This window comes from Cupressus sempervirens, chromosome 10, assembly GCF_028749045.1.
Source record: "Cupressus sempervirens isolate cs-2001-9-10 chromosome 10, ASM2874904v1, whole genome shotgun sequence".
Taxonomy (NCBI): domain Eukaryota; kingdom Viridiplantae; phylum Streptophyta; class Pinopsida; order Cupressales; family Cupressaceae; genus Cupressus; species Cupressus sempervirens.
Genome location: NC_143127.1, coordinates 178,633,654 through 178,646,961, shown reverse-complemented (window position 1 = coordinate 178,646,961; position 13,308 = coordinate 178,633,654). Strand labels below are relative to the sequence as shown.

Here is a 13,308-nt window from a genome sequence, read left to right as displayed (position 1 = left end):
CCATCTCCCAAGATCTTCGTAAACCCTCTGCAACAAATCCTTCCTACGCTCCTTGTGACAACCAAATTGTTTGCAAGTCAGATCGCAACCTGCCACCTCGCACGAACAATCAGGAACCACATCACAAGTCTAGGACAACGGATTTGCAGTCCACCAGCTCTGATAAACTTTGCCCAACCAAGGTCCTGGTACAAACTGCCTCACACTTCGGCGATCTGCTTGTACACTCAGGGTCTCCCGCTCTGATACCACTGATAGAGGGCCACTCTGATACCACTTGATGAAGAGCCACACCACCCTTACCAACTCACAACCAAGAATGCAACAATATGAAGACAAAGAAAATAAAATGCTTCCCAAAGAACTCTTTTATTATACTTGAAAATCTAATTACAACAACATTTTTGCAAGATCTCGCAAGATCCAATCCAAACCCAAGCTAGTCCAGATCCACACTCTGGTAGAAACCTCTGAGATCTCAACTTGTGCTCGCAAGCCACCAAGCAACCTCCTTGTTTCTAAACCGCAGCCACTAGCTCTTCTCCAACTTTATCCAAGATCCAAGATCCCAGTGTAAACTGCCTCGCATTCGGCGCTTTGTCTACACACTCACAAGACCATCATAATCTTGCTGTAAACTGCCTCACATTTGGCGCTCTGTCTACAGACTCAGGAAAAATCACTCTTCACTTTCTCCTTCTCTTTCACACTTTGAAGCCTTCACCTTCCCAAGCTTCCACTTCTCGAGCTTCTCCTTCTCAAGCTACTCCTTGAGCTTCCACTCCTCAAACTTCTCCTTGAGCTTTCACCTTCTTCTCAAGCTTCTACTCCTCAAGCTTCCCCTTGAGCTTCTCCAAGCTTGATTTAGAAATGCTCATAGGCCTTGCTTAAATAGGCACTTACCACCCCATGCATGACTTATCCACAACCTTCTAGAATTCCTCCACAACCTTCTACAACTTCCAAAACTTTCTACAATATTCATAACTTTCTAGAATTCTTCCCACACACCTCGATAAATGAAATGACAACTATTTATTTTTTTATTTTTTCCTATTATGCCACCTATGCACCTCGAAAATAGAAATCCTCTTTTTCTTTCTTTTCTCCTTTTTCCCCTTTTTTATTTTTTTAATTATTTTTCCTTTAATTTTCGTCACTTTCTCTCTCCTCCACAATTTTTTTTTTTTTTTTTTCAACTTTTTTTTTTTTTTTTTGCCTTTTTTTCTTTTTCAATTTTTTTTTTTTCCAATAATTTTCCAATGCAAGATGCTCCTGCATCAATCTCTAACTTAATAAAAAACAAAATGTCGGAAGTGCTAGGATGGGTCGAGGTAGGACCTCACATTCTTTTAATGGTACATCTGATTACTAATTTTTTTCCCCACAAAATCAAAATCAAAATGTCTCTAAAGCAATGCTTAATCTTAGGAATTTATTTTTCTACAAAATGAGGATATACTAACAAGAGCTTTGTCAATACTTCAATACATTTTTTATCTTGTACAACTAAGCTTGTAGCTATATCAAGAAAAGGTATACAATCTCCAATCATGTTGTGAACATTTCATTCATGTTAAAATAATAATAATTAAATATGCTTTTTAAGGTGGTATTCTAATTCCAAAAATATGCAACCAAACGTAGGAAATATATTTTCTCATTATGAATTCTAGGTGAATCAAATGGTCCCAACCATATTCTGAAAACCATAATCCAAATTTGAAATTCCAAAATTGTTCAAATTTTAGATTTGGACAAAAGTCTAGCGTCGCTAATTTTGACAATCAGACGAACCCTTAGAAAATTTGAAATATTATATTGTATTCTAAAATCTAACCTTAAAAACTTTGAAATATGACATTCATTTTTAATATAAATTAATAACAATAGAAGGCTATCAAAAATATTAATTCCCCACCTTATAATAATTAATTTCAACCTATATTAAAATTTAAATATCACATTTACAATTCTAAAATGATATAATAATATATCATTACCACACAAACATTCCTCTAAACTATTACACCTTTTGATAAAACTTTTACCTCTAAACTAAACATTCAAGATCAAGTCTATGGAGTGCAACGCTCCACATCATAAAGGATGAGATCGGAATGGTGCCTTGGGCAATTTGATAGTGTGGGTGCCCCTTAATCCTTGACTCTAAGCTGAAGAAGTTTCCGTAAAAAGTGGACCCATATAAGAATCGTACGAAGTAGACCTCTTTCTTATGTTTGGTAGCTCTCAGAAGTCTCACATGTGTGAACCCAAGAGTTCTAGTTTAGCTCATCATTATTGAATGGGTTCCGTGTTTTCATAACATTTAAGAAGTCACAAGTGCTCATTTTTCTAGTCTTCCTCGTTGGAATTAGGGTTCCCTGGGTTCCCTCAGCTTACAACATGGGAGGGAGCGAGGGAGGGATTAAAGGGTAGGTTAGGCTGGAACAGAGTTAGGGTTAAGAGGGAGAGGGGTATGAACAAGATGAACGGACAATGGAATCTGTTCAGGGAGAGGGAACGGCTGGTTACGAGTTTGGCCCGTGTGCCATTATAGCAGAAAATTTGGGGAGAATAACAAATCCTGTGAATGAGGTTTGAAATTTGTAAATTTGTATGCAGTAAACATCTTTCCTTCAATGTTTCTTTTGGTACACTAGGAATGTTTTGTGAATGTGTAGTTTACGACTACTTTTGTCTGTGAAGATTTTTGGCTTAAAATCCGCGATTGCTTGATTTATGTCTTGTTTGGTAGAAAACCCTTGGGAGGACATGTCTGGTTTGTTTGATATTTTAAATCGGGCGTATGGTAAGAGCCTCATGGCTAAACCATCCATTAGGGTTTTTCCCTTTGGTTTCTAATCAAAAGGATTCAAGGCTTTATAGCTGGTAGTTCCTCGCTAGCTATATCATTTTGGAACATGTGGTTAAAGGTTTCATGCATACAACCATATAATCGTAATTTATTTTGTAGAGCATTTGTTTCATTTATTATGAAAATCTACGTTGTATGTTGTAGCTGCAAAGTTCTCCGTATCTTCCCTAGGTGAGATGTTGCGAGTATTGTGTGGTTTTTTTTTCTTCCTGTTTGCCGTGCCCTGCAAGTGAAATGCTTTTCCAAGGTAAATGATTCTACTACAGGTTAGACGATGTATTATTATATTTTTCAATATTCAGAAAATTTTGGGCTAGAAATAAATGCGAGAATGAAGGGTCATTAAATATTTGTGTTTACTACTCTTGTTGGTTTTATTCTCTCTGTCACTTGGAAATCTTGAATGAAAGTTTTGGTATCAGAAGAAGCTGATACAGCACTCTTAGTATTGTTGGAAGGTCAATATTACAAGCATTTTAGAGGAAATAACAGAATAAATAGATAAAATAGAAAACTATGTGATCCTTAATTCTAGCCTTAATATTATGTGCTGAAAATGATATTGTTCTTGTTCTTGTAGATTTCTGATTTGACAATTTATATTTTTCTTAAAATGTTAAGAAAAAGATGTACAAATGACCAAACTCTCATAATTTTTTCATATAATAGGTAAGCGTGATTTTTGAGTATCATTTGTATGAAGTATGAGTATCATTTGTATTAATTATAATTTTGGCTATGCGAAGTGAAACATCACAAATGACATCTAAAACTTTATAAAAGGAATTCCCAAATTTAAACTCACTTTTCTTGTTCAATAGCTTGTGATCAATTGTAGACACTATTGGCAACTATAAGTTTAAAACCTCTTTCATAATGATTTATGAATACATCGTAGGGTAAATACTTTGTTTGCTCTATTATGTCATTCTCCTTGGATGGTAATGGTGTAACATAGAGCAAACTAATATTTATCTTATGATGTGTCATAAATCATCATGGATGAAATCTTAATACATACAGTGGTCAACATATGTACAACATATCTACAATGCATCACATGCTACTGGATTTAACATTTTTTTTAACAAAAATGTGTTGAAATTTAGGGATTTCTTTCATAGAGTTTTAGAAGAAAGCCATCTGCAATATTTCTCTTCATATAGCCTTTTTTTTGGGTAAAGCATTATGCAGAGTACTTCAGAGTTTAGCAGAGCTTGCATATGTGGTAGAAACAGACACCAATTACATATTTTGGATTTTGTAATGATATATTTAAAATTTTCCCATGAAATTTTATGCTTGATTTTTTTTTGATTTGTTATGACTGTTGATGATTAAAAATAAACATTTCCTTTCAAAAGGAGAAACGAAAATTCCTTTTTGTGCCATGTTTTATATTAATGATTGATAAAAATTGATGAGAATATCTGAACATAGAAGATTCTTATTTGACAATTTATAATTTTTCTTAAAATGTTGAAAAAAAGATATACAAATGACCAAACTGTCGTAAATTTTTCATAGAATAGGTAAGGGTGATTTTTGAGTATCATTTGTATGAAGTATAATTCTGGCTATGCGAAGTGAAACATCACACATAACATGTGAAACTTTAGAAAAGGAATTTCCAAATTTAAACTCACTTTTCTCTGAGAAAATTTTGAGTCCAATAGCTTGTGATCAATTGTAGACACTGTTGGCAAATGTAAGTTTAAAACCTCTTTCATGATGGTTTATGAAGACATCATAGGGCAAATACTTTGTTTGCTCCATTACGTCATTCCCATGGTATGGTAATGGTGTAACATAGAACAAACTAATATTTATCCTATGATGTGTCATAAATCATCATGGACATACAGTGGTCAACATATCTACAATGCATCACATGCTACTGGATTCAACATTTTTTGAGACAAAAATGTGTTGAAATTTAGGGATTTCTTTCATAGAGTTTTAGAAGAAAACCATGTGCGATATTTCACTTCATATAGCTAGCCTTTTGTTTTTGTAAAGCATAATGCAGAGTCCTTCAGAGTTTAGCAGAGCGAGCTCGCATATGTGGTAGAAACGGACACTAATTTTATGGCCATTTTCTATTGAGCCGTTTACTTTTGAGATGAACAAGTCAAGGAAAAGGGAATTTATGCCAGATGAAATGAAGAGCAGGTACACCTCAAATGGTATTACTCAAGCATTTACTTAATCAATTATTCTCGATTTTAATTTAAATTCTTTTGCCCTTTTTGTTAATCATAAAAATTAGACATGTTTAAATTTGTTTAGTTGTGGTCGTCTGCCTATTCAGTATTGCTGCCAGTCATTTACTTAAGCCGGGAACTACAAATTGTTCCAGTTTGGGTTGGCTTAAAAAATACTACTATTTGTTCATACCCTTATAGATGTACAGCCCACTTCCTCATTTATTAGTTCAAATGTTCATTAGCATGCACTTCAACCCCTTTTATTCGTTAGTTTGTTAATTCCTTTTATGTTGCTCCACTTCTTGAGTCACAAACACGAAAATAAGATTTCTTGTCCTTTTGTTTTGTTATATGTATCGGTGGTAAGTCTTTCCTTATTTTTGTTTTTCAGGTAAAACTATTTAGATTGGCAAATTACAGAAGACAGAGTTGAGGAAAAACACTAATGAAGCCCAAGTTGAAGAGAATCATCTCCAACACAAAACGATTATTTTCCTCTGAAGAATTCAATGACAATTTGATGAAAGAGACAGAAGCAATATGGATTTGCATCAACGTAGCTTTTCAGGCAAAATTGATGAATTTTTCATTGGTCTCCCAGTAGTGCTTAATAATGCACTTATCCATGCATAATAGAATCTATTCAGTACTGTATTTTCTGCATTCCTTACCTGAACATTTGCCCCACAAATAGTATGCACTCATTCTTTGTTACGCAGTTAGCTTGCTGCTTCCTCCTTTATTATTATGTAGTTCAAACTCTTTCTTCTCTACATCATATCATTATCATTAACCTTTTACCAATGAAGCATATTTCTGCACTCAGTCTGCTTTCCTTGTCTATCCATTTCTTTTTTCAGATCATAGCATGTGAAGCATTTTAAACATCAGGTCGCTTTTTTAGAATTCTTCTTTATTTGAATTTGTATCTAGTGGCAGCCTCTTATAACATGCAAGACTCAACTGTTTTACAAGATATATTGTGATATGAGTCCTAGTTTGAGCTATTTTGAATGGAGTTGTGGTAATTCTTGAGCTTGCATTACAGGTATTATGTTGTATTGAAACTTTTAAAGTGCAGTAGCTGTTCATATAATTTAGAAAATGTAATCCAATCTGTCATCGACGACTATGGTATTAATGTAAGGTGGGTGGCTTAAACCTGCAACAAAACTAGTCTGATTCGATGCTTTTTAAAATCTGGCAGTCTCAAGATCACCTCTATTTGAAAGCATACTATTGTTATGTGGCTACTCTTAAATCAAGGATTCACTAATCTCATTTTAAGCTAATTAACTTGAATGAACTTAAGGACTAGAATAAGTGATATCACAAAACGAGAAGCAGAGAAGCTCGAACGAGTAGGTACTATTTTATCATGTTTTGAAATTTATTTACACGATTATTAATTTTATTTGGAAAGGCAGGCACGCCGATAGTGGGGTTGTTCAATTTGGTATTTTACAATGTTACTCATTTGGTGCATTCTATGGATTTCGTGGTGGGTAGATCAAGGATACTAAAAGAAAACCTAATCAAACGCTGGAGAAATGAGATCATTGGTATAGTTTATTTTGGAATTTAATTTTCTTTAACATGAAAGCTGAAATTCCGAAGACGTGTTGTGAGCCATCAGTATTATTATTTTTTATAATGTTCATGGTGGAACTAACCATGTTATAATTCTTGATTTTTGCCTTTAGTTCTGTGAGTAAATGGGAGAGTTTTGCCTTTTCTGCGAGGAAGTGCGAATATGGCATGTCAATTGCTTCGGGTGGTCTATTTTTGATTTAGTTGATTCATTATGTGTAGGGACGAATCAATAAACTCACTAATCCTTTTTTTTCTTCGCCTTATCATCTGGTTAAATCTTACCCAATACACTTCCGTCACTTACCCCCCTCCTTTATGCGAGAGAGTAAAGTAGAGGTGTCAAGAGCAGATTTTTCACTCCGAAGTAGTGGGGAGTGCATGTTTACGAGGTAGGTCTCTATCATTATAACAGAAATTTTGCAGAAGAAAATAGTCTCAACTGTGAATGAGGTTTGAAATCGTGTAGTATTTGGTTGTATGTTGCAACTTCTTTCCTTGTATTTATTTTGGTACATCAGGAATGTGTAGTCAATATGTAGTTTACAACTACTGCCACTAAAAGGTTTTTTTTGTTTTGGAAACTTGTGATTGCTTGAAATGTGAGAAGGCTCGTCTGGTCGTGTTTGGTCCCTTCGGTCGGGGTCTAGTCTGAGCCTCGTATTTAACTTGATTCATACCCTGGAGTTCACAACTAGTTCGGACATGCCGCACACCGGGATTAAAGGTTTTGTGCTTAATAGCCCTTTATTGTCATTTCTTTTGGAGGACACTAGGTAGCATTTATTATGAAAATGGGTCGCCGAACCTATGGTTGTAGCTAGGTTTTTCCTTTTTAGTGTGTCAATAATTGAAAAGCTTTTTAGACGACTCTCCTACAGGATAGACGATGTTCTGAAGTGATTTTTAAAATCTTGATAGAATTTTGAGTTGGAAATAAATCCGAAAATGGGGCTTCATTACAAACTACAGAACCGAGTATGCATGAAATTGAGGGAATAATGAATTTTAATTCTGCAGGTGGTCGTTTAAAATAAAATAGAAGTGTCGTTATAATTTTTCTGTTATATGAAAGCTTGAAATTTCTACGGGTCATACGAGTAGCTTATCACTTAGTATTGCTGGGAAATCAGTTTCATAATTGTCAGTTCAGATTTGTGTTGGTAAATACAAGAATATATATATATATATATATATATATACACACACACATGGGTGTGTTCAATGTAACATAAATAATTAGTTATCATGATCGAATATCATATCATTTTCACTCTTGAAAAGTAATGTCATAGGTAAGTTTAAGGCCAATGTTGTGATTGTGCCCTATTGTAAACTTCACACTTTCATACTTGATGATTCAAAGAAAGCAGCTTTGGATTAAATTGGATGAAGCCAAGAAAGTAGGCTTTGGATTAAATTGGATGAAGTCAAGAAAGTAGGCTTACTATCTTACTAGCTGGTTTCATGACTATTATACATCTTGATTCTTCTCAAGTAGCATTTAATTTAAATTAAATATGATTAGTAATTTGAGTCTAATCATGCCTTAAATCTATTTTGACTCTAAAAACTTTTTGAAAAAGTAAGCAAAAAGATGCTTTATTACCATTTTATTGAAATTATGAGTCTATTTTGACATTGAAAACTTTTTGAAAAAGTAAGAAAGGTATTTTTAATCCAATTTCTTTGAAATTATGTGTAGGTTCCTATGTTGGAATTCAAAAGAATTGAGGCCAACTTATAATTGAAATTGTTGGGAGTGAACAACCTAACAATTATTCATGTCATACCTTCAATTGATGTTAACTAATTAACTTCATTATTCATAAGTTGAATTAGAGATGTATGTTGATTATTCTAAAAGAATAAAAGAAGACTCTTGGGAGGAGATGTTAAAAGGACCACATTGTTAGCATAGAGGAGAATGGAAATCAAAACTTGGTGTAAGTAGCAACCATCACTTAGGAGTGAAGACACTTTGAGGGAGGTCTTGAGCTCATCAATATGAATGCCAAACAATGTGGGGGAAACATGACAACCTTATTTCACCGCAGTAGTGCTTTGGATAGGAGTCGAGCAACCTTGAGGAGTCTTGAATCTACTCACAACGTTCTCTTATAACCTCATAATAGTTGTCAATAAGATCTTTGAAATTCCAATGTCTTTGAGTTGTTGGAAAAGGGCCTCTCGTGGGACAACATCAAAAGCCTTACAAAAGTTATGAAACTATAGTAAACTTTCGTTGAGTGGTGTCAAGCCTCCTCAGTAATAGCACATAATGTTATGATGTGGTCCAAGTGTTCAATGTTGTGTAGAGCTTGGCAAATGTGTGTCCAATCATGACAGTCCTATAGTTGCTGGGGTCTGAAGTCAATCCAGACTTGTGGCTCAGATAAATCACATGCCTCAACCAAAAGTTTGGGAAGCCAGTGCAGACCACTATGTTGAAGGGTGTGGGAAGAAAGGAGCACAACACTGAGGTGCCAAGCTCGAGGAGCTCCGCTTGAAAGCCCTCTTTGTCAGTCGCCCTATTACATCTCATATATTTGATGGCCTCACGAATGTTGGAGGGGGTAAAAAGATGGTAGCAGTGGGGAGGCGGGGTGAGGTGAAAGGGGGGGGGGGGGGGGGGAGGGGGTGTGTGTTGGCCAGGGATGTTGTATAGAGTGGAAGCATGGATGGTGAAGGAGATGAAATCGACAAAGGAGAGCGGGGGTGGTGGAACAACGGGGGAATAAAGTGCTCTAGAATAACTTGGGATCTTGAGAAAGCGTGGTGCACACGAAGTGACTTGGGAATTAATGAACGACCGTTTCTTGGAGCAAAGGAAATAAAAGTAAGTGGGTCAAAGACGTGAAAGCAGTGAAGCAAGTCTTAAAGGTTGAACGCAAGTGGCGATGATAAGCCTTATAGTCATCATCGAACCATTGGTTCATAGGGAACGTATTACGACGCTTGGAGCGACGAAAATGATGATGGGGGATGGAAAGGAAGGCGAACTCTCATATTGCAGCTATCATCAAGTCAAACATAGCAGTAGCTTGGTCAATCTCAGAGAAGTTGCCCAGGGGAAGAAGTTGCCTAAGATGGAAGGTGAAGAGGGCAGGGTTGCTCTCGGGGAAAAAGATGGTATTCTAATTTTGACAATGTATGGGTGGAAAATGGAAGCAAGTCAATCACACATTTATGGAGGGGTAAGACCAAGATCCACCCCTTGGGTTAGGTTTGATTGATATAAAAGGAAGTAGTGATAGATCTAAGACAAAACAATGTAAATATATGGAATTTTGGAATGTAATCAAGCTTATAGATGTAATAGTTGGGACTCAACTTCAAAGACCTTATAAAGGACATCAAAGTGAAACCGAAACCTTTATGAATGAAAATAGTCAATCACACAGTTATGGAGGGGTAAGACCAAGATCCACCCCTTGGGTTAGGTTTGATTGATATAAAAGGAAGTAGTGATAGATCTAAGACAAAGCAATGTAAATATATGGAATTTGGTATGTAATCAAGTTTATAGATGTAATAGTTGGGACTCAACTTCAAAGACCTTATAAAGGACATCAAAGTGAAACTGAAACCTTTATGAATGAAAATGCTTGAAATTTTCCTTGTAGACAAATGTAGATCTTGAAACGATGGATGTAGAAGATGCAACAACGGATCTTGAATGTTGAAAATGCAATAGAAGCTCTAGCATAAACTCCTTTAATAGGTTGAATGTATAAATCCTTGATCTTGAATGGTGAAATAGCTTGGATGCCTTGCCTTTGTCAAATCTCAGGTTAAGAATTAACCTTGAATTAAAATAAAGATAGAATGCTAGTAGGTAGTAGTGATAGATCTAACATGAAGCAATGCAAATCTATTGACATGCTCTTGAATTTGGAATGTAATCAAGTATGTAGATGTAATAGCTTTCGTTGAACTTCGAAAACCTTTATGAGTGAATGTGTTTAGAATTCGCCTTGTAGATGAATGTAGATTTTGAAAGAATGGATGTAGAAGGCGAAACAAAGGATCTTGAACATATGAAGGGAGATCTTGAATGTTGAAAACATAATAGAAGATCTAGCATAAATTCTTTCAATAGCTTGAATGCATAAATCCTTGATCTTCAATGGAGAAATAGCTTGGATGCATTGGATGCTTGAGATCTTGAGAGCTTGAGCATGCAAATCCTTGAACACTTGATGATGAGATATGACAATGGAGCAAATGGAAGAGTTTATGTAAACCTTGGAATTACCTAAATCTCGTAGGCCAACCTACCTAGGAATCAATATCGTGAAGGTATTTGGACATGAGACCCAAAATAGGGCCAATCAGGAGAGCACTACGCCCTTCACAACCAGGGCCTAGAACCTTTGTGATCCCTTTGTAAATCCAAAATAGGTCTCATATTCTAGAAATCAGGCATAAAGTCTAAGATATAGTCATTTCAGTGCGGAGTGCAGATTCCAAGTGGATGGATGGAGAGATTGGAGGACTTAAGAGGATAGATCCTACCTTGAACTTAACACCATGAAAATAGGAAATTGCAAGAGGATATATTAGGTTTTACCCGAATTCTACCTAGGAGAAGGGACAAGAAAGGGAAGAAGGAAGGAGAAGTGCAAGGAGATTGATGATCTCACATTAAATATGTACTAAACCTTCATTAAACTAGAGTGTGTCCAATTTAAGATGGTACATTTAGCCCCCACTTTGAGAGTGAATTAACTCACACTTTTGGTAAATTATAGAGAAGAAGAAGAGAAAAATCCGACGACTTGCAACGAGATAGAACATCACTTAATCAAAAGGGAATAAGCCCCCAAGACCAAGGGTCTTAATTCCACATCCATGCACGAGGGTGTAAAGAAAAACAAAAGAAAACAAAAACAAAAAGACAAAGACATGACATAGGGGTTAGTGTTAAAAGAAAACCTAAATTAACCAGTTAGAGAGATGTGAGTTGAAGAAATATCTCACCCACCAATATCATATTTGGAAAGCCACTACAAGAGCATAAATGATGACATAAGAAATGCAAGAGCAACATCATTAATCAACATAACTTCTAGATATATCTCTACTAGCATGAAAGCAAAGAGAGAGAAGTGAGAGAAAAAGTGATAACCTCGCCTAGTAGAGTGCCCACCTTACTGTGGATCACCAAGAGAGCTACTACAAAAGATGGAGTTGTATGGTCTAACAGGATGGTAACTCGTTAGTCAACCCACCGAAGTTCCATGCATACATCAACATCTATTGTATCATCGGGCATTTGTAAAAGTGTGTTACCCGTGTATGAGACTTAGCATGTTGTATTTGATGCGTTACCTATATTGGGACTTAGTAAGTTGTTATGTAGTACCCAAATATAAGATTTAACATGTGTGTGGATGTGTTGCCCATGAATGAGATTTAGCGAGTTTATTCATGTTATTCATTATGAGATTTAGGATGTGTTTGTGTGTGCAAAAAGAGAGATGAAGTAACAATGCATATATTTGAGGATGACTTAGAAACCATATCTAGCATCTAGGGCTAAAGTACTCTAAGCGATGCTCAAAATTCATATTTGCTACCCCATGTGAGTAGAAATTGTGTACAAGGAGGGTGTATATATGCCCCCCTCCTTGTCATGTCCAGATACTAGACATGAGAAGGAAGAAAAAAGAGGATACCTACTTTACGCAACGAGGATATATCTTGAAAGCAACAATGTAGACTCCATTCATAGTGTAGAGCCTTCTCTTGCAATCTAAGAATATAGAGATATTGTGAAAATGATATATTGCTTATAGAAAGAGGATCCTCAAAAAGGGAGAAATCTTAATAAGAAGACGTCCACCTAAGATGAGTGCTTGATATATATATATCCAAGCAAGGGAAAGTGTATTTAATGTACATAGCTTTACTTGATAAAGAAGAGGTGATGACCTAAGACATGCACCTCTTGCAAAAGAGAGAATCCATAGCCAAAACACAATTCTTCATAAAGAAAGAACAATGTCACATAATAAACAAGTTCCACTTAAGGTCGAGGAAGGTAAATCCTTATAAAAAGTGATAAAGAATATACAAAGTGTCTTGCCCCCAAAGTGTGAGACGAGAAAATGAAATCTGCGGTGGATTATATAACAAAATCTTGAAGAAGATAAAGATGAGTCATATGCAAAAAACCAATAGTCATGCACAAGATGCAAACACCCAATATCCAACAAGAAACATATAATGTTACGCCATAGAGGGGATAAAAGAAAGAAAACACCATAAGATAATCAATTCCAAGCAACGTAAAATGCTAGAAAAGAATATCATAGATAAGGTAAGAGACTTTATATGAGAAGCATATGAAAAGACACTTTGCTAGGCAAAAACACATAGTCATGCATGTAACAAAACAATACATACCTAAAAATAAGAATGCTCTATACAACAATATTAATCTATAGAGAGAGGAAATAGAGAGAGGAAAGGATGCCATTATAACATCTAAAGAACATCTTATAATCAACACAATGAATAAACACACATGTAATGCAAAGAGATGTAACATATAAAGATAATGCATTCACATAAGAAAAGAAAAACATCACGCAATGAGGAAATACTATCAAGAACACCAAATTGTGA

General features: G+C 35.5%; 1 long non-coding RNA gene across 2 annotated transcripts; it reads left to right on the top strand.

The window, feature by feature from the left end:
• Positions 1 to 2,357: 2,357 nt before the first annotated feature.
• Positions 2,358 to 5,910, top strand: LOC149533217 (uncharacterized). Of its 2 annotated transcripts, none has more exons than XR_016358126.1 (3): positions 2,358 to 2,598; positions 4,498 to 5,050; positions 5,477 to 5,910. It is a non-coding gene; the product is annotated as an uncharacterized LOC149533217 (long non-coding RNA). The 2 variants fall into 2 exon arrangements; XR_016358125.1 differs by having other exon boundaries at positions 4,466 to 5,050.
• The last annotated feature ends 7,398 nt before the right edge of the window (positions 5,911 to 13,308 follow it).